The following is a 23,379-nucleotide window of genomic DNA, read 5'->3' as shown; positions in this document are numbered from 1 at the left end:
TATACAGGTCCTGAGTAAATACAGCATCACGTCCTTCTCGGAATCGTTTCCGCGACGTATACGGTACCCACATATTAACCACTGGAATGCTTGACATTAACCGCTCACGTCACTAAAAAAAGATCATGTGCCGAAAGCATGAGCTATGGAGCATTGAGGTGCACGTCTTCATGACTCCTCGTCTGGGCTAGGTGCTCATTTCTAGAAGTCGCCTGCACGCTTCCTTATGAAAGCATTGATTCTCAATGAACGGCGAAGTGGAAAGAAACACATGTATTCATGGCAGAGTCACACACACATAGTCCCCTGTCTAGTCACAGGGCTGTCGTGTGGGCGTCTCCTCCCTGGTTCACTAGACCTGTCCTTCTGGTTTAGCTCCACCTCGGTTTGTGCTCAGGGAAACATTCACCTGCCATCAGACCCACGACCAGAAGACAGATCAGTGGGATCTAGACAAAGTGACAGCAAAAGGAAGAGCGGACGCTGCGAGCCACAAACTTTTTTCTTTGCACCTGCTGGAATTTAAAGGAGTAGACATCAAGACACAAGGTCATAGGAAAGTCTGGACGGTGAGTACCTGACCAACATCTTCTGTTAAGGTGACATCTTCTATTATACGTGTAGATCTAATGTATAGAACAATGACAGAATGCAATCATATAAAGACGGGGATGTAGGACAAGATCTAGACCTACCAACCTGTCCACTTCTCCACATAGGTGTTTATTAGTAGTGTGCGGGAATATATGACCAAAGGTAACCTGATGGCACTGAGAACGACGGGGCATCGGCCAGAGGAAAGGAATTAACCGATTAAGGTGCGGTAAATGGAAGAGACCTGTAATGTACCTTTAAATGCAATGGTATAGTCATAGTGGGGGCGAGGCTGTCACTTCCTTCTATCTGCACCTTAATGGGCCCCTTGGCAGGACTGTGTGTAATATGAGAGGGGGCCTGGCACTACCTGTGCCCCGTGCTGCTTCTGTTGTGTTCATCACTGAAAGCTTTGGCAGGGTGGCTGGTAAGGTGAGAGTAAAGCCTGGCCAGGTATGATCTGTATATAAAAGTCAGCTCTGTATGGAGCGAGGCGTATAGATAGGTGTGAACGGATGCAGAGGTTGATATACACTGATTTATGGCGGCGGCGGGGGGGGGATTGCCTCTGTATAAAGTGTTTTTTTTATCTGAATGCAGCGTTAAAACCATAGCAAGACATTTTCTACTGCAGCGACGTGATCGGCATTAAATTCCCATTCACACATGGCTTTATTGACAGATGGTTTTAAACATACTGATTTTTTTTTAAACATACCCACAATTTTTTTTGCGAGTTTTCCGTGCGGGTGCAATGCGTGATGTGAACGCATTGCACCCGCACTGAATCCGGACCCATTCATTTCTATGGGGCTGTGCACATGAGCGGTGATTTTCACGCATCACTTGTAGAAGTGAATGGGGCTGCGTGAAAATCGCAAGCATCCGCAAGCAAGTTTTCACGCACGGTTGCTAGGAGACGATCGGGATGGGGACCCAATGATTATTATTTTCCCTTATAACATGGTTATAAGGGAAAATAATAGCATTCTTAATACAAAAATGCATAGTCAAATAGCGCTGGAGGGGTTAAAAAAAAGTTAAAAATAATATAACTCACCTTAATCCACTTGATCGCGCAGCCCGGCTTCTCTTCTGTCTTCTTCTTTGCTTGCGCAGGAAAAGGACCTTTGATGACGTCACTGCGCTCACCACATGGTCCGTCACATGATCCATCACCATGGTAAAAAGATCATGTGATGGACCATGTGATGAGCGCAGTGACATCATCAAAGGTCCTATTCCTCAAAGATGAAGACAGAAGAGAAGCCGGGCTGCGTGATCAAGTGGATTAAGGTGAGTAAAAAAAATAAAATAATAATTAACCCCTTCAGCCCTATTGTACTAAGCATTCTGTATTAAGCATGCTATTATTTTCTCTTATAACCATGTTATAAGAGAAAATAATAAAATCTACACAACACCTAACCCAAACTTCAGTGAAGAAGTCCAGGTTCGAGTCTGGGTACCAAACATGCCGATTTTTCTCACACGCGTGCAAAACGCATTATTACAATGTTTTGCACCCGTGCGGAAAAAACGCAAACATGGAACGTAATCGCAGTGAAAACTGACTTGTTTTAGTGTCAAAATCGCACCATTTTCCCTGAACGCATCCGTCCCCAATCCGCAACGCCCATGTGAAAGGGGCCTTAAAAGGGGATATCCCTTTACAAGAACTTATCGTCTATCCACAGGATAGAGAATAAGTGAGTGATTGGCAGGGGGTCCGACCTCTGGGGCCCCCGAAGATCATAAGAACAGGACACTGTGATCTCACGTTTGAATAAAATAGTGGTCACGCGTGTCCACTGTCACTCCATTCACTCTATGAGGCTGCCGGAGATAGCCAAGCACTTGTACTCAGCTGTCTCTCCAATTATACTGATTTATAATACTGTGTGTCTCTGCTTAACCTTTCTTCTACAGAATCACAGTAACATAAAGCTGTCAGTATGATCCTGTAGAAGTAAGGTCAAGCAGAGACACACAGCATTATAAATCATGATAATGCCGTGCAAGTCCAGAACGGTGGATCCGCTCACACACGTAGTGTGATTCCTGCAATGGACTCGCTTGTGTGAAACAGCCCTAACAGAAAAAGTGTTCCACAACCAGACTCAGACTGAGCCATGGAGGAGCAGGTGAGACCCTTCTCCCTATGAGGGCATAAGTGTCTGATCAACAGGGGTCTCACTGCAGAGGCCCCTGCTAGTCACTAGAACTGGGGTCCGTGTTCCCCTATTTGAATGAAACGTTAGACATGCATGCATGGTGCCTCTCCATTCAACTCCACGAGGCTGCTGGAGATAGTAAAAGTGTTTATCTATGGCAGCCCCATGGAGTCAAATCAAGTGGCAGCACAGCTCCATCAAACGGGGGAACGCAGGACCCCATTCTAGTGATTTGTGGGGGCCCAGCAATTAGACACTTATGTCCTATCCTGTGGAAAGAGGATACGTTGTTGTAGTGGGACAACCACTTCATGTGAGTTCACACTCAGTGGCCATAGAGCAGCCAAAATGGAGTTTACCACAATTTGGCAAAGTTTTCAATTAGATTGTTAATGGAAAATAGCTGTTTACCTGCAAAACCACATAGATACTGACAATCAATTTGTGGTAAAACCCCATATCACCACATAAGACCCATATCAGCTGACTTGTGAGGTCAGCCTTTATGGAATATGCCATAAATATTATGTCTAGGAAATGAGAGTCCACCAATTCCCACCTGACCCTAGGGACTCCGTCACTTTGGGGACTTAACAACCATCCTCCTTACTCATTCAAAGCAAAACAAGAACCTAACTGGAAAAAACAGTACTCCCAGATGAAAGAGACCTGCATCTTTTAGGGCTAATCATGAACAAGACTGCCTCCCTGATATGTGCCTTTTTGACACAGCTTTCCAAATAGTCTTCAATAAAAAATTCATAACCCTTTACACCAGCTGAGGATCAGGGCAGTTATCAGGAATGAACATTGAAATGCTTACTCTGATAATTTCCACATGTAAATGTGGCACCGATCACCCTACGAACAAGCAAAAGCTCATTCGTCTGGTGACTGGATCTTTTATGCGGCGCACAAACTCATTGTTTGCTGGCAGCAGATCACCCTGTGTTCCCGATAATTGCCTTTTAATCAGCCTGTGAAAAAAGGCCTTTAGTCCTTTCTCTAGCTGCTGGTGCTTCTGAATCTGACTTGAATCCATCAGAGCTCTTTTTCTCTCAGTATTATGGCTCATGCACACAACTTATTTTCTTTCAGTGTCCGTTCCATTTCAACGGGTCCGCAAAAAAACGTTACTCCGTGTGCATTTTGTTTCCGTATGTCTGTATTTCCGTTCCCGCAAAAAAATAGAACATGTCCTATTATTGTCCACATTACTGATAAGGATAGTACTGTTCTATTAGGGGCCAGTGTATTACTGTACTGTGCCGGCAGCAGGGAGCGCACGGCGTCATAGCAACCAGTGACGCCGTGCGCTCCAGCTCTCAGGAGGGATCCAGGCCGCGGTTCCACGGCCCGCACACGGCTGTGAAACACGGCCGTGTGCAGGGGGCCTAAGGCACACGGACGTCATCTGTATTTTTTGCGGATCCGTTTTTTTGCGGACCGCAAAATACACATGGTTGTGTACATGAGGCCTTAAAGATGGCAGGAAGAGGTTGTATACTACAGATGTGTGGAGAGGAGGGAATGAATCCAAGAAGGGCAGCTCATGCAGGATGTAGATAGGGAGGAAAGCACACACAATGCACTTTGCAGGGAGAAGGCAGCAGCATCCTAGAAACACAGATCTAGCATGTAGTACTCACAGGAAGACATCTACAGACCTCTATAACTTTTGTATGTATGCTGGAGTAGGATACTGGCATAATGGGGTTTTCACATGTCAATCAAAGTAGGAGTATGAAGCGGCTTTTGTAACTCATCCAGTCACCAGTAAGCGTTGGGGTCCATAAGAAAGATGTAAAAGGACATCCCATTATGGGTCTGGGATTTGCCAACCATAACTGAAGGGAGCGATGTGTGCATTCTGGAGAGTGGACACCTACTCAGGTTTTCCACACCCTGTGGTAAAGTGGAGGCCACAAGGTAGGGTAGCCCCCCTATCTCCTAGGGCCCATAGCCACCGCCTGGTCTGCCTTACGTGAATCCATGTTGATGTGAGCACAGTTTACTTCGATTTATTTTATTTCAGGGGTTGATAAGGTTCAGTTACAACACTTTGCTAATATCTGTTGGGAACGTATAATATGTGTTGTAAGGAAGTTTGAGTTACTCATCAGGATAATATGTGCTTCAACGTGTAACATGTTAGTAGACTCTGCTTCATACAATGGGCATTCATCAAGACGCTGATGAAAAATGCGTGGAACAAAAAACGCCAAGAAGTCAAAGCTAATTAGAGGCTTAGTCACATAGGCCCTACACGTGAATAGGTTCAAATTCCTGATCTATTATTGAGAGCCCCTGTATGTGCCGTCAGTGCAGAGTGTGGAATGCAAGTGTGGCAATGCGAATGTCACAGCGCTCGCTCTGTGGTGCCAGCGAGAGGTTACGTAACCTCAGGCAGCCACCAGTTTAACCCTTGTCTGTGCTGAATCAGTGAATCAGTTTTCTAACTACCTTGATAGTAGTTTTCCTATTTCAGGACAATCAGGAGAGCAAATCTCACGAATGGACTCTTTTTGCAGTGTCATATGTGTAAACAGCGTCAGACTGAAATCCCTTGGGTCTACCAGAGGAAATGATTCAGAAGGTCCACCCTATGTCTATGTAGGACCTTAAAGGCCCTGTTTTATTAAGAATCCATTGTTGTCAGAGCTTAAGTCCACCAGAAGATGTTCTGGTACATTGATGGGCCAGTCCAACCCTGTGTGTAAACAAGATGACTCTTAGCATAGGAGAGAGCACAGTTGGCTCCCCTAGTTTTCTTCAGAAGATTAGATCAGGCATCTCATTTTTGAAAAGTGACTAAGAAACTGTGAAGCCATGGAGATATGCCTTTAAAACGCAGAGAAGGAAGGCCCCTCTTCTGACAATGAACATAGTTCCTACTAATTCACAAAGAACTTATAACATGGTATCTTTTACCTGATATCTATAGATCCCAGTCGCCATCACTTTAAGGGCACATACGTATGACGGAATTTGGTCTCGGAATTGTGGTGCGGACAATGCATCAAATTTTTGTATCCGCAGCGCTACAGTTTGCGGGCTAGAGGTTTCAAGCCATACTGATTACACCTTTCATTGAGTCCGACTTGTCCTTAAAATCAATATGGCCACAGATGTGAAAGTCCATGGGTGTGGTGTTCTTTAATGACTTGCATGGATCTGTGCCCGGTGGCATGCCCATCCTTTTGGCTGCAGCAGGTAGATATGCAAAAGTATATCCCTTTATAAATAGTGAGTTTACTCCCCGTGTAATTCCAGATCCAAGCCTAAAACAACAAGGATCACATTTATTTGCAACAGCGATACCCAGTGTCTTCTGAATTTTGCCAGGTAGAGGACTAAGCAGGTGATACCAGTATCTGCTGACACCAGACACCCTGACCATTCCAAAAGTTCAACGCAATGGCGACCGGAGTCTGATTGATATTTTTATGTGAATCACCAGTTGTCAATTTTATACATTTCCTCCAATACAAACAACCAGTCAGATCTAAGCGCCAGAAATACAGCCGACGTCTTGGTTGAATCAAATGTTTTCACAAAGCACTGATCAGTAAGTTAAAGATTCATACTTACCTGTTCCCCTACACTCCGGTCCTCCACAATGGCGGGGAGCAGGGGGTGTTCATCTTCCAGTCCCCAGGCTTGTTTATTTCCGGTGCAGCATGCGCATGGTCACATGTGGCACAGTCATTGGCTGCAGTGGAGCATGTGACCATGTCCATGCTTCACCAGAAGTAAACAAACTGGAGCCATTGCTGAGGACCGAAAGTTGCAGGAAGTAGGTAAGTATCGATCTTTCACTTTAGGCTACATTCAAAACAGGCACACTGTCAGTTTTTCATGTCCATTTTGCTTCAGTGTTTACATCCATTTTCTGGCCATTTATCCATTTTTAATGGCCATTTTGCATCAGTTTTTAAAGGCCGTTAAAAACAGCCATTAAAAAAACGATACATTTCAAAGGCTTTAAAAATAAATAAATCCCAACCTCTGCAGTTCCCTCAGTATATATTATGCCCCCCACATAGTGAGCTCAGTATATCTAATGCCCCTCTGTGGTGCCCCAAGGATCTATAATAGCCACCACAGTGCCCCCAGTATATATATACCCCCATAGAGCCCCATGTATATCTGTCCCCATAGTGGCCCCTATATACAGGTCCTTCTCAAAAAATTAGCATATTGTGAAAAAGTTCATTATTTTCTGTAATGTACTGATAAACATTAGACTTTCATATATTTTAGATTCATTACACACCAACTGAAGTAGTTCAAGCCTTTTATTGTTTTAATATTGATGATTTTGGCATACAGCTCATGAAAACCCAAATTTCCTATCTCAAAAAATTAGCATATTTCATCTGACCAATAAAAGAAAAGTGTTTTTAATACAAAAAAAGTCAACCTTCAAATAATTATGTTCAGTTATGCACTCAATACTTGGTCGGGAATCCTTTTGCAGAAATGACTGCTTCAATGCGGCGTGGCATGGAGGCAATCAGCCTGTGGCACTGCTGAGGTGTTATGGAGGCCCAGGATGCTTCGATAGCGGCCTTAAGCTCATCCAGAGTGTTGGGTCTTGCATCTCTCAACTTTCTCTTCCCAATATCCCACAGATTCTCTATGGGGTTCAGGTCAGGAGAGTTGGCAGGCCAATTGAGCACAGTAATACCATGGTCATTAAACCATTTACCAGTGGTTTTGGCACTGTGAGCAGGTGCCAGGTCGTGCTGAAAAATGACATCTTCATCTCCATAAAGCTTTTCAGCAGATGGAAGCATGAAGTGCTCCAAAATCTCCTGATAGCTAGCTGCATTGACCCTGCCCTTGATAAAACACAGTGGACCAACACCAGCAGCTGACATGGCACCCCAGACCATCACTGACTGTGGGAACTTGACACTGGACTTCAGGCATTTTGGCATTTCCCTCTCCCCAGTCTTCCTCCAGACTCTGGCACCTTGATTTCCGAATGACATGCAACAGTCCAGTGCTGCTTCTCTGTAGCCCAGGTCAGGCGCTTCTGTCCGCTGTTTCTGGTTCAAAAGTGGCTTGACCTGGGGAATGCGGCACCTGTAGCCCATTTCCTGCACACGCCTGTACACGGTGGCTCTGGATGTTTCTACTCCAGACTCAGTCCACTGCTTCCGCAGGTCCCCCAAGGTCTGGAATCGGTCCTTCTCCACAATCTTCCTCAGGGTCCGGTCACCTCTTCACGTTGTGCAGCGTTTTCTGCCACACTTTTTCCTTCCCACAGACTTCCCACTGAGGTGCCTTGATACAGCACTCTGGGAACAGCCTATTCGTTCAGAAATTTCTTTGTGTCTTACCCTCTTGCTTGAGGGTGTCAATGATGGCCTTCTGGACAGCAGTCAGGTCGGCAGTCTTACCCATGATTGCGGCTTTGAGTAATGAACCAGGCTGGGAGTTTTTAAAAGCCTCAGGAATCTTTTGCAGGTGTTTAGAGTTAATTAGTTGATTTAGATGATTAGGTTAATAGCTCGTTTAGAGAACCTTTTCATGATATGCTAATTTTTTTAGATAGGAATTTTGGGTTTTCATGAGCTGTATGCCAAAATCATCAATATTAAAACAATAAAAGGCTTGAACTACTTCAGTTGGTGTGTAATGAATCTAAAATATATGAAAGTCTAATGTTTATCAGTACATTACAGAAAATAATGAACTTTATCACAATATGCTAATTTTTTGAGAAGGACCTGTATATGTCCTCATAATGGCCAAAATAATGTTCCCAATTAACGGCCAATAATTTCCATACCCCTGTTAGTGGCAACAAATGAAAAAGACAAAAAATCTACTCCCCTCATCACCTCATCCACTTGATCGCACAGAGATACTCACTCCTCACTGGAGGCACCAGGACCTTACACTCCTAGTGTCATCACTTCACATCATGTGACGTCACCACACTGTGTGCGTCAGGTTCTGCTGCCTCTAGTAAGGAGTGAGTGTCCCTGCACGTACAAGTGGATTAGGTGAGTATGTTTTTTTTTTTTATCCCTGAATGGCCCTTTTTTTTACACTGTACCTGTTTTTAATAGCCGTTAGAAGCGGCCGTTAAAAATGTGTTCATATATATCAGTGAATAATAAGGATCCACAGACTATGGGGGAATTTGTCAAGCTCAGCGCCTCAAATTCTGGCTTTAGAAGGTCCAAAATAGGGCTTTTGCCGCTTTTTGGGCATATTTGCGTAAATATGTGCCACTTTTCCCATTGGTAGACCACCCACTCCAGTTTTGGAAAATAGACATGGTTCACTATGTTCATTAGTTTCATTCCAGAATTATCATTGCAATTTTTAAAAAAAAAGTTGCAAAGAAATCTAAAAACTCATTCCAGTAACGGAGTGTCATAGAAAAAAATCACAAAAATGTTATTTTTATAGATGCAGCACATTTAACAAAAGCATGTGACATTTGATAAATTTGGCACAAAATACGCCCACGGAGACTCAAGAAAAACTGACTTCAAATATTACCCTCAGGATAAATTCTCCCCTATGGACTGAATAGCAAAGCAAACTGGGTGAAGCCGAGCGTGACACGTCTGTCCAACTGATTAAAAAAGATTGCAGTGTCACATCCACCTCTTAGTAAATTGACTTGTAACTTCTTAGGATAATCGGAAGATGCTATTAACGCATCACACCACGCCTAAGCATGGGCTAAGTGTCTAATCATGTTAACGTATAGGTCTCATACTGTCGCCATAAGTTTTCATTTCGTGCATGTTTCATGAGCTAGGACAGAGCACATACACCGGAGAATTTAGACTGCGCAGTGTCATCTTACTGTTTACTTTGTACGTCGCTTTTCATAGCTACAAGGTTGAGCGAAAGACATATTTCCGACAAGGTAAAAATTTCCTATTGACAAATCCCAGTTGAATCATAAGAATTTGGCCATTTTTGTGTAGAGCAACAATTCTTTTTTTCGGATCCTCAGAGAGTTCTTTGCCATGAGGGGCCATGTTGAACTACAGGTGACCAGTATGAGAGAGTGAGAGCGATAACACCAAATTTAACACACCGTCTCCCCATTCACACCTGAGACCTTGTAAGGGCTCTTTCACACTTGCGGCAGGACGGATCTGTCAGGCTGGTCTCCCTGTCGGATCCGTCCTTCCGCTGTTTCGCCGAACCGCAGCTCTGTCCCCATTGACTATAATGGGGACGGGGCTGAGCTCCGGCGCAGCACGGCGGTGCACGGCGAAAGCCGCCAGACTAAAAAGTCCTGCATGTCCGACTTTTTCGTCCGGCAGCTTTCGCCGTGCTGCGCCGGAGCTCAGCCCCCATCTCATTATAGTCAATGGGGACGGAGCGGCGGTCCGGCGAAACAGCGGAAGGACGGATCCGACAGGGAGACCAGCCTACTGGATCCGTCCTGCCGCAAGTGTGAAAGAGCCCTGACACTGTGGAGGGAAAATGGCTAATTTGGCCATTTTTACTTAGGGGTGTACTAATTTTTGTTGCCAGTGGTTTAGACAGTAATGGCTGTGTGTTGTGTTATTTTGAGGGCACAGCAAATTTACCCTGTTATACAAGCTGTAAACTGACTACTTTACATTGTATCAAAGTGTCCGATCTTCAGTGTTTTCCCACGAAAAGATACAATAAAATACTTACACAAATGTGAGGGGTGGACTGACTTTTGAGACACTGTAGTTATCTGTATCTCTATATTACCTTGACACCTCTCCTGACATGTCTGTTTTAGGCCTCATGCACACGACAGTATTTTTTCACGGTCCGCAAAACGGGGTTCAGTTGTTCTGTGATCCGTGTCCGTTTTTGTTTCCGTGTGTCTTCCTTGATTTTTGGAGGATCACCAGACATGAAGGAAATAGAAAAAAAATTCGTTTTCAAGTTTGCCTTGCAATTGATAGAAGAAGAAAAAAAACTGACACAGATCACGGACGCGGATGACAATCTTGTGTGCCTCCTTGTTTTTTCACGGACCCATTGACTTAAATGGGTCCGCGAACCGTTGTCCGTGAAAAAAATAGGACAGGTCCTATTTTTTTCACGGACTGGAAACACGGATCACGGACGTGGATGACAAACGGTGCATTTTCCGAATTTTCCACAGACCCATTGAAAGTCAATGGGTCCGCAGAAAATCATGGAAAACGGAACAACGGACACGGAACACAACAACGGTCGTGTGCATGAGGCCTTAGTAACTACTTTCATTCCTCATGTAATAGCAATTCTAGAGCATCTATTCTTATGATATACGTTCTTATATTATTCCTTCTAGAAGTTATGAATTAGTTACTAGCAGTTTGCAGTGAAGGTCCAGATGGGTGTTATCAGTTTGGTGAAGGGTGTCCCTGTACAGTTTTACGTTGACATTACCGATTGGATAGTGTCAGACTGTGCAGGGACACGCCCTCAACTGGTAACACCCATCTGGACCTTCATAGTAAACTGCTAGTAATTCGTTCACAACTTCTAGCAGGAATAATAAAGAAATACTATAACATAGAGTCAAAAGAATAGCTGCTCCAGAATTATCATTACATGCGGAATGCACATAATTGGTAAAACAGACCCGTCAGGAGAGGTGACAGGTCCTCTTTAAGAGCCTGGAGGTGAAGTTATAGGTAATCCTTGATTGTATCTAGAGGCCCATTTACACCAGGCATTCATTTACTGTCGCAGTTCGTTTATTTTTGGGCAGTTGTAACAATAATTGCTCTGTATGCTTGATGGCTAATTATTGTAATCGTCAATCTTTATGGATCGCTATATGAAAATAATCATTATTGCCAGCACCATCATCACCATGTACATCTACAGCAGCCTCTCTCGGCACAGAAAGCTTTCCTTCCCACCAGAAGCGAGAATCGACCTGAGACATTGCGCATCAGATCGTTGTCACGAATCATCGGTCGCCGTCATTTTCACTAGTGAATTCATACAGTTGTTGCAGAATTGTTTTTTGCTACCGAAAATCTGTTCCATAATGTACATCTAAGGGTACATTCCCACGACCATACACATTTTGTGGTCCACAAAACACGGATGATGTCCGTATTGCATCCATTTTTTTTTTTATTGACTTCAATAGGTCCAGGAACCTTAACTTTGCGGCCAAGTATAGGACATGTTCTATCCTTTGTGGAAGAGACACACGGATGCCAAAAGCCCTGGCGTCTGTGTGCTTTCCACATCCGTATGTCCTTTCCGCTAAAGATAGAACATGTCCTGTTCTTGGCTGCAAATACTGACCACGGACCCATTGAAGTCAATGGGTCTGCAAAAAGAAAGGATGCAACATGGATGTCATCCGTATTTTACGGATCCCCAGTTTGCAGACCTCAAAATACATGCGGTCGTGTGCACGTACCCTAAATGTGTGTATTTTCGGCAGAAATAATATACATTTCTGAAGGCCCCATTCAGATGTATGGGACAGTTGCAGAGATTTCTGCTGTGTCTGAATTCAACCATGCCGCATACAATTAGATTATTATTAACCAGTTATATTCACTTTCTTTATTCCATATCACATGGAAGCACAAGGGCAGCTAGAAGAGGTGGAGAAGCCTGCTGGCACATATACAGACACAAGTGCATATTAGCATCTGTATTACGGCCGCGTGCAAGGGACATAAGCTTCCCGACCCTTGAGAGTGGGATATTGCTGTTAATCTCAGTCAGTCCGTAATTAGGCTTTAATACTTAAAGTTGGGCTTTAGTATTCAGTTTCTGTTACTTCGTATTTTTTTCCCTTCCTGCTGTTAGAATAAACGTGATATTAGTAAAGGTCGAGATAACGGAGACGTTTGGGTGTTGTGATGACAAACATTGATATCTAGATCTGGGTGTGATGTGGAATTCAGTGAGGAGCACATCTATTATACCTCCGCTGGTCTGAGGAATGACGTGCCTTCTCCTTCATCATACGGTATTTCATGTTTTCAGCAAAGCTTCATGTTTATGTTCCTTGACTAAAGGTCAAGATTCGTTTGCAAGTTTTTCTCATGTCAATTTGAAAGCAAAACCTTACAGCTGAAGAATATCAAGTGAGAGTATTAAAGCCTAGTGTGTACAGTAGAGATAAGAAAATCAATTCTACTGATTCAGAATTTGTCCCAAATTTCCCAACAAAGAGTACCGAGTGTTTCAAGAGAAAATTGCCTTGGTTAGCTGAGGGGCCTTGGGGTGCTCTTGGGAGGTACTTTTTCTGATTAGGGAGACTACCTAGTCCAGCCAACGTTGCTCTCTGTTTCTAGGAAACATATATGCAAATCAGCATATCGTACATCTGCTGCCATCAGACAGCCTTGGCGTTTTGTTTCCGCTGCTAAATTGAGATCCGCATATAAAGTGGCATGTTACTTCTCAAAAGCGGATTGTTAGTGGATTTTGTACTGAGGTCAAGGGGAAAGCGGAAAAAAACACTATCAGTTTTACAAGCTTTTTTAGACACGTTTAGCCACCAAATATGCTTCTGAATTACAGTGCCTTGCAAAAGTATTCACCCCCTTGACTTTTTCCGTGTTTTGTTACAGTTCAGCCTTAAGTTCAATGTTTTGTTAATCTGAATTTTATGTGATGGATCAGAACACAATAGTCTAAGTTGGTAAAGTGAAATTAGAAAAATATATAAATAAAACTATTGTTTAGAAACAGAAAACAAAAAATTGGCATGTACGTATGTATTCACCCCCTTTGTTAGGAAGCCCATAAAAAGCTCTGGTGCAACCAATTACCTTCAGAAGTCACATAATTAGGGAAATAATGTCCACCTGTGTGCAATCTAAGTGTCACATAATCTGTCATTACATATACACACCTTTTTTGAAAGGCGGCAACACCTAAGCAAGAGGCATCACTAACCAAACACTGCCATGAAGACCAAGGAACTCTCCAAACAAGTAAGGGACAATGTTGTTGAGAAGTACAAGTGAGGGTTAGGTCATAAAAAAATATCCAAATCTTTGATGATCCCCCAGAGCACCATCAAATCTATCATAACCAAATGGAAAGAACATGGCACAACAGCAAACCTGCCAAGAGACGTCCGCTCACCAAAACTCACGGACCGGGCAAGGAGGGAATTAATCCGAGAGGCAGCACAGAGACCTAAGGTAACCCTGGAGGAGCTGCAGAGTTCCACAGCAGAGACTGGAGTGTCTCCATAGAGTTGGGCTTTATGGCAGAGTGACCAGAAGAAAGCCATTGCTTTCAGCTAAAAACAAAAAGGCACATTGTGAGTTTGCAAAAAGGCATGTGGGAGACTCCCAAAATGTAGGGAGGAAGGTGCTCTGGTCCGATGAGACTAAAATTGAACTTTTCGGCCATCAAAGAAAATGCCATGTCTGGTGCAAACCCAACACATCACATCACCCAAAGAACACCATCCCCACAATGAAACATGGTGGTGGTGGCAGCATCATGCTGTGGGGATGTTTTTCAGCAGCTGGGACTGGAAAACTGGTTAGAGTTGAGGGAAAGATGGATGGTGCTAAATACAGGGATATTCTTGAGCAAAACCTGTACTACTCTGTGCGTGATCTGAGGCTAGGACGGAGGTTCACCTTCCAGCAGGACAATGACCCCAAACACACGGCTAAAGCAACACTTGAGTGGTTTAAGGGGAAACATGTAAATGTGATGGAATGGCCTAGTCAAAGCCCAGATCTCAATCCAATAGAAAATCTGTGGTCAGACTTAAAGATTGCTCTTTACAAGCACAAACCATCCAACTTGAAGGAACTGGAGCAGTTCTGAAAGGAGAAGTGAGCAAAAATCCCAGTGGTAAGATGTGGCAAGCTCATAGAGACTTATCCACAGCGACTTGGAGCTGTGATTGCCGCAAAAGGTGGCTCTACAAATTATTGACTTTAGGGGGGTGAATAGTTATGCACATTGACCTTTTCTGTTATTTTGACTATTTGTTGCTTGCTTCACAATAAAAAAATATTAAAAAACATCTCCAAAGTTGTGGGCATGTTCTGTAAATTAAATGATTCAAATCCTCAAACAATCCATGTTAATTCCAGGTTGTGAGGCACCAAAATGCGAAAAAGTCAAGGGGGGTGAATACTTTTGCAAGGCACTGTATATCCCAACCAAGGGCTGCATAAGAAAAACATTGCCAAAACCTCTTCTGAATCCTCTTCTAATCCTCTTCTAAATCCTCAGCCAAATACTCTTCTAAAACGTAATCTGCTACTGTTGATTCAGGTTGAATTGATTCAAATCCAAATTGAAATTTTTGAAAAGTTTGATGAATCGTAGATTTAACAAATTTCAAGATATTTGCTCATCTCTAGTCTACATTCATCATCAGGAGTTTTTACCATCCGTGGATAAGAGGTAAAGATATACTGTAAGCTATTCTCATGCAATATAAGGAGAAATATAGAAGAAACATATAATATGTGATTCTGAAACTCCACAAGGCATAATGGATGGCACAGTCTAGATAGATAGATAGGTTAGATAGATAGATAATAGATAGATATTGTAGACAGATACCATAGATAAATAGTAGATATATAGATAGATATTTCACATTTTTAGCATTAGTTTTGGTACTTAGTCTCTTTCATACTTGGAATAGAGGGAATCTATATGTTCTATGTTGTTAGTTGTCATGTTAGTGCTGACATGAAAAGAACAAACTTCTGTATATTTAGACAGAGCATATGGCAACAAGTTCCAAAGTCCAACATACCGCACAAACATCTCTACTTGAGTTACATACTGCTTTTAGCAAATCAAGCTGTTGTCAGAATCGCTCCCACCATCCAACAGAGTCTATTGTGTTATTTAATGCAGAAGTAGGTCTACTGTACTTATATAACATGTTTATAGCATGGCTGAAAGTGCAACATTGTGATGGTATACATAACTTATACTATCTCACAATGGGATTCATTATATGACGTCTAATATGTAGCTTTGTATAGTACATATATATAAAATGCTATAATTGAATAGATCACATAATGAATATGAATGGTTTAGTACAAACTGTTAATATGACTGTTAATATGCTATGCACTGTGTATTCCAAAAGGCTGAATATGGGTAGGAAATAGTTAACTGGCAGTTCTTAGTAATAGTTGCCGCGGGTAGTAGGCTGGTCCTATGTCCCCTGCTTCGTGAGTCTTCTGGTAAGCAAGCCAGAGTGAAGACCTGTTTTGGTGTGTGCTAGTGTCAAGTAAGCCAAGAAAGAATCCTTCTCCAGGAAGACACCATTTCTGTGAGTGAAAGGGGGAACTAACCTCTGAGGGAAAGAAGTATTGCATTATTGCAGAAGATAGAGGACCATTTAAGGGCCATGCTTGGACTAAGTCAGTAAAGCTAATGAACACATATGACTTTAGGCTTTACTGCCTGTGGTTTGGGTTATATTGCTTCTTGTGCCCACCACACTACTGAGACAGACTGGCCATTCAATCTAGGACTGCACCCCGCAGTTGGGCACTGCAGAGAAATATTAAGTAACTGCATGATTTTGGTCAATTGGGAAGATTGCTAGTGTCTATAGAGAAAGACACTTGGGAGGACCACCATTATAACCTACTAACCACCTTTTATACACAGCCTTTGGGAAAAGCCTACTCTGTGAAATACTTGAGAACTGTGCCTACTGTTTGTGTTTGTACTGTAACCCCCATCATTCATTTAGCAAGAGAGATTTTATGTTGTTATAATCAATCTCTAAAGATCTGTATCGCCTGTATTTCTGTTTACAGCTTGTATGCAGATCTGTGTGTCTCCATGGTAACAGACTACAAATAAACCTGCTTATCGTGATACTGTAGTTAAATTCTATTTAGTCTGTTCCCTACTTCTTGCTAACCTACCACTAAGGGCTCATGCACACGACTGTATGGCTTTTTCAGCGTTTTTTCAGTTTTTTGTTTCAGTAGTGTTTCCGGTTCCGTTCCGTTTTTACGTTCCGTTTTTCCATATGGCGTATACAGTAATTACATAGAAATAATTGGGCTGGGCATAACATTTCCAATAGATGGTTCTGCAAAAACGGAACGGATACAGAAGACATACAGAGTACATTCCGTATGTGTTCCGTTTTTTTGTGTGGACCTATTGACTTCAATGGAGCCATGGAACATGATTTACGGGCAATAATAGGACATGTTCTATCTTTGAACTTAACGGAAAAACAGAAATACGGAAATGGAATGCACATGGAGACACCTCAGTTGTTTTTTTTTTTTTTTTTTGCTGACCCATTGAAATGAATGGTTCAGTATAAGTAATGCATACTGAACTAAAAAAACGGCCAGTATACTGAATGCAAAAATGTTTGTGTGCATGAGCCCTAATTGTCATTGATCCAGCTGGTGTTTGGAGACTCCTTCAATGATCCTGGGAGATTTTCCTCTTTCCAGCTGACATTTGGGATTTCTGTTGTGTTCCTTGTCCACACTATAGCTATAATACGGTAGAGCATGTATCTACAATACAGTACTAATGACTGAGGCTAGGTCTACACGACGACATTTGTTGCGCGACAGATAGGGCGCAACATTTGTCGCGCAACATTTTGTTGCACTAATGTCGCGCGACAATTTTTATAATGGCAGTCTATGCTTGTCGCACTGCAACATGCGACGTGCTGCGATTGCGACGCGACCGTCGCAGAAAAATCTATCTCGAATGGATTTTCTGCGACTGTCACGTCGCAGTCGCAGCATGTCGCATGTTGCAGTGCGACACCATAGACTGCCATTATAAAAATTGTCGCGAGACATTAGTGCAACAAAATGTCGCGCGACAAATGTCGTCGTGTAGACCTAGCCTGATGCTCGTAGTTGGTACATCAGCACTTGCTATACTTTCTTTCAGTATTGTATAGTTTGTGTTTGCATCACTAGAACTTTACTAAAGCTGCATTAATGTGCAGGCTTAGCACCCCATGAACAGACCAATTACGGTAATTATCCTCTGTCTGTTGGATGTTGGTGAATTACTCTCTTTGTCTTTTATGCTGGATTCACACATCGTTTTCTTCTGGCATTATGCTGTACTTTTAATTTTATTTAGGTTGTTTTTGCTACATTTTTTGGGCATTTTTATTTGCAAGATGTTCACCTAAAGTCTATGGGAAATAAAAATGCAGGACTTATTTTTATTATTATTATTTTTTTTTTGCTAGTGCTTTATTTTCAATGTTGTGGCTTTTTTTCGTTTTCTCTGCACACACAGTTTGTCGTGTGTTTTTTTTACCAGTTAGAAATGCCTGAATAACCAAATGTAGTGGGTTTGATATTGTTATGTAATTGTTGTTCCATTTTTTCCACCCTTTTTTGCCAACAGTGGGGGGAATTTATTAAACTGGTGTAAAGTAGAACTGGCTTAGGGCTCTTTCACACTTGCGTTCTTTTCTTCCGGCATAGAGTTCCGTCGTCGGGGCTCTATGCCGGAAGAATCCTGATCAGTTTTATCCTAATGCATTCTGAATGGAGTGAAATCCGTTCAGGATGCATCAGGATGTCTTCAGTTCAGGACCGGAACGTTTTTTGGCCGGAGAAAATACCGCAGCATGCTGCGCTTTTTGCTCCGGCCAAAAATCCTGAACACTTGCCGCAAGGCCGGATCCGGAATGAATGCCCATTGAAAGGCATTGATCCGGATCCAGCCTTAAGCTAATTGTCGTTTCGGGGCATTGCCGGATCCGACGTTTAGCTTTTTCTCAATGGTTACCATGGCTGCCGGGACGCTAAAGTCCTGTTCGCCATGGTAAAGTGTAGCGGGGAGCGGGGCAGCAGTATACTTACCATCCGTGCGGCTCCCGGCGCGCTCCAGAGTGACGTCAGGGCGCCCCAGGCGCATGGATCACGTGATCGCATGGCACGTCATCCATGCGCATGGGGCGCTCTGACGTCATTCTGGAGCGCCCCGGGAGCCGCACGGACGATAAGTATACTGCTCCCCCGCTCCCCACTCCTACTATGGCAACCAGGACTTTAATAGCATCCTGGCTGCCATAGTAACACTGAAAGCATTTTGAAGACGGATCCGTCTTCAAATGCTTTCAGTACACTTGCGTTTTTCCGGATCCGGCGTGTAATTCCGGCAAGTGGAGTACACGCCGGATCCGGACAACGCAAGTGTGAAAGAGGCCTTAGTTGCAACTAGTGGATTAGGAGAAAAAAGAACCTGTAAATGGTGCCAAGTACCTATGGAAACGTAATATCATCCCACTGAATAATGATCGGTGGTAGGTTAAGGGAAATCATTAGTTGCAACTAATCAGATTCCACTTGCTACGGGCAACTAAGCCAGTTCTACTTTACAGTGTGTTTACCTGCTAGCGTTTTCGTCATGGAATTTTGCTCCCATAGAGATGATGATGTAAAAACACCTGAAAAAACGCCAATAGCTACAACATGCTGCATTTTTTTTAAAAGAAAGCCAGAAAGACCAAAAAATGACACCTAATGGACAAAAACAGCAATAGCAGAAAAACACTTCTGTGTCCTGCACTTCTTATTTCCCATTGGCCTTCAGCTAACATCTGAAGCTGGCAGCTTCACAGTAAACAGTGCACCAAATACCGCAGGTGCAAAAAACACCACTAAAAACTCAAAGTACAGAAACATGACAGCAAAAACATATGTGACGGTACCAATCAAACACCGTTTAAATATGTTAAAGGGAGTCTGTCATCAGCATTTCACCTTTTTAACCCTTCCCATAACTCCCTAGCATGCTTACAGTTAATAAAAACGTTACCTCTGGCTTCAATCCTGGACTTATAAAAACCATCAAAAACGATCTTTATAACATATGCAAATGAGGGCTCGCAAGTGCCCAGGGGCGGCGTTACCCTCGTAGGTGCTCTGCTAGCGCAGCTTTTTTATTGCTTCCCCCTGCCCCTTCCTACCCTCCGCCCGCCCATCCTTTCCCTCTGACCGCCTATCTACCAACTTGTTATTCCGCCGAGATCCCGTGCCTGCGCACTCATTCCTTTGGTCGGCGCATGCGCACTGCGATGCCCATTCCTTGTAAGGCATCACAGTAACTATTGTGCATGCGCCGGCTAACGTCGCGAAAACACAACAAAGGAGGCGGTCCATCGGATGCGCATTAATTACTGTGATGCCGTACAAGGAATGGGCATCGCAGTGCGCATGCGCCGGCCAAAGGAATGAGTGCGCAGGCGCGGGATCTCAGCGCAATAACAAGTTGGTAGATAGGCAGCCATACAAATTTACAGAGTATCCAAATTATCTTTTTTTTATAGCATTTTCAGTTGGTGGCTGTGTACTTGTGTTTATTGATTTATTTTACAACTGTAGCAGGCATGCAGATAACTACCAGGATAGCAGACGGACAGTAGCAGGTACTAACGCACGTCCCCACCAAAAGGGAAAGTGTGGTTAGTGATGACAAGAATGATGGAAAGCAGCATGGAAATCTGGGGCCCATTGTTGGCCCTGTATCGCTGCATGCTACACACCTGGTGTTTGCATTATCTCCCTCTACTGTGACATCACTATATACATTATACCTGCACTGTGACATCATTACTGTGATGTCACCACGTGCATGTGATATTTTTGGATGCATAATTGCTGTATTCTGATATCATTATGAGCAATATCACTCGACTGTGATATTTCTATGTGCATGATTTTGTGGTCATAACTATTGCGGTATCCCTTAGCTATGATATCACTATGTGTAATATCTGCACGCTGTGACATCACTGTTCCATTATTCCTATACTGTGACATCACAGTATGTAAGATCTCTGTTCATTGTCCTTATCCTGTACCATCACCATGTGTGAAATCTACATGGTCTGACATCACTATGTGCATTATCCCTAGACAGTGACACTACTGTGTGTACTGTCACTATGCTATGACATCATTGTATGCTTTATCGCTATACAGTGACACTATTGTATATACGGTCTCTATGCTGCAACATCACTATGTGCTTTATTCCTAGACTGTGACAAATAGTAACTGTGACGTTACTATTTGTATTATCTATGCTGTGACATCACTATGTGCATTGTCCCTAGACACCGACCAGACCATTTTTATTATGTCAGCGCTGTGACATCACTGTGTGCGTTAGTCTACATGTACATATATTGCAGATCTGCAAAATACGGATTCCAGACGTTGTCATGCCACACTTTCCTCTAATGGAACTGCCCATTCTTGTCTGCAAAACGGACTGGAATAGGACATGTTCTATGATTTGCAGAATGACTGCACGGATGTGGACAGCACACGGATGACATCGCTCCAGTAGAAATGAATGGATCTGCAAATGAGGATCGGACACGGACCCAAACAATGGTCGTGCGCATGAGGCATGCACATGAACATGTCAAATAGCGGTCCGCTACGCACAGCACTGGCAGTGTGCCCGACCTTTGCGGATGCGGACCCATTTATTTGAATGTGTCTGCGATCCACAAGTTTCAGTCCACACTGCAAAAAATTGAGCATGTTTTATTTTTTTGCCGTGCGGAAGCATGGACCGAAATCCTCCGCACCGAACCTTGTGGATTGTGGACCCATTCAAGTGAATGGGTCCACATCTGTGATACTGAGCGCACATGGCCGGTCCTCGTATATTGGCCGCAAAACAGCCATGGGCCACACATGTTCGTGTGCATGAGCCCTAACTTTGTCCACATTATAAATTCCATTTGCTAAAGTGAGACAACATGTTCTGAACCAACTGCTGAGGTCAATCATGGTGGAGATGAGCCAAATTCCAAGTGGGGTCCCATAAGTATTTGCTTTGCCAATCCTTTGTATGGCAGAACTCAAAAATATAGGAAAAATGTCTTGTAGAAAAATAAGTACACACCTCAGTAGTGTAAAAAGCAGCACAGTAATAACCTGCGGGTAAAGACTACTTTCACACTGGCGTTTTGGCTTTCCGTTTGTGAGATCTGTCATGGGCTCTCACAAGCCGTCCAGAATGGATCAGTTTCGCCCTAATGCATTCTGAATGGAAAAGGATCCGCTCAGAATGCATCAGTTTGCCTCCGCTCCGTCTCCATTCCACTCTGGAGGCGGACGACACCCAAACGCTGCTTGCAGCGCTTTTCTGTCCGCCATGTGGTGCGGAGCAAGATGGATCTGTCCTGGCACACAATGTAAGTCAATGGGGACGGATCCGTTTTCTCTGACACAATAGAAAACTGATCCGTCCTCTTTTGACTTTCATTGCTATAGAAGACATAATACAACCGGATCCGATCATGACGGATGCATGCAGTTGTATTATGGAAACGGCTCCGCAAAAAATGCTAATGTGAAAGTAGCCTCATGTTACAGTTGTCATTTCTGACCAAGCAAACATCTGGACCAATGCCTGCAGCCATACCTGTTCACCAGCTTGTTGTTTGCTTGGGTTCTGTGCTACATGAGGAAAGGATTGTCGCCGTAAAGCGGTCTGCATAAGAGTAAAATTATCGGCGTAGAAACTACCACCCCAAACAGGAAGAAAAAAATGCACTGTGTAAGTAAGGGGTTAACCAAGCCTAACCTGACCAGGGCGCGGTGAGGCTGGAAGCCACATTCTGGCTTGATCCCTGCTCTTTGCTTTACTAATGTCATCATAAAACCATGAACTTTGATCCTTTAAACAGAGTTCTAAATTTCTGCTCAGCATAGCCCTGGTCGGTGTCATGGGAGCAAATCCATTTCCTATCATTATCTCTCTGCTATTTTATGAGCTTCTAGAACAACAATGCTGAATATGATTGCTTATGATTCTTGCATACACTGTAGTTTGTCCATCTTTGTATAAATTATTATAAATGAATATTATATTAGAGATAGGGCTGGCATTATAAGGTTACAGATAGTGGTGGAGAAGAAAAGGGGTCGAAAAGCAGGTACGTTTATTCAGAGTCGGCCAGGCTCCTTCTTCAGATCCTTCTTCAGGTTAAGATAGGGCTGGTTTCCAGGGACCTGAGGAAATTTCTGGACAGTTCACAAAAATAGGTGACTTTTTTTCCTGTGTCTGTGAAAAAAATAGCAGTGTCCATAATTTTTTGGAGGCTGGTGATACTTGACTGGATTATTTTGGTGGTAATTATCATCATTTACAGTTTACAGTAAGTGCTGGTAATACGTTCTTATCAGTATACTGAGATATAGACCTGTATTAATTATAATCTTTACCATTCATTATCGTTTTCCAATTTGTCCGTAACAAATGTTGGCTGACCGTGATTTTAGGAAAAGTTGTCCAGAAAAGAAAATCCGCCAGGGACATACAGGCCAACTATGACCATTGCCCAAGGTCCCACATCCACCTGGAGCCGGCGATGTACACAGTTTCCATAGAAGTGAATGGAGAGAGCTGGAGACAATGGTCACGAGACATGGGGTCCGTTTCTCGAGATAGTTGTGGGTCCGTGAGGTAGAATCCATGTCCTGTTAATAGGCTATAAAATTGCAAATTCCCCTTTAATGCCTCAATCAGTCTTAGGGTACTTTCACACTAGCGGCAGGACGGATCTGACAGGCGGTTCACCCTGTCGGATCCGTCCTGCCCTTATTTTGCCGCGCTGCCGGACCGCCGCTCCGTCCCCATA

At 43.3% G+C, this 23,379-nt stretch overlaps 1 long non-coding RNA gene across 1 annotated transcript in view; it reads left to right on the top strand.

The window, feature by feature from the left end:
- The first annotated feature begins 387 nt into the window (after nucleotides 1-387).
- LOC122920133 overlaps nucleotides 388-23,379 on the top strand; it is an 82,204-nt gene continuing 59,212 nt past the window's right edge. The window contains exon 1 of the long non-coding RNA XR_006386880.1: nucleotides 388-569. This is a non-coding gene — a long non-coding RNA (uncharacterized LOC122920133). The remainder of the gene's footprint in view (nucleotides 570-23,379) is intronic.

Source organism: Bufo gargarizans, chromosome 10 (genome assembly GCF_014858855.1).
Source record: "Bufo gargarizans isolate SCDJY-AF-19 chromosome 10, ASM1485885v1, whole genome shotgun sequence".
NCBI lineage: Eukaryota > Metazoa > Chordata > Amphibia > Anura > Bufonidae > Bufo > Bufo gargarizans.
This window is presented reverse-complemented; position numbering and strand designations above follow the sequence as displayed.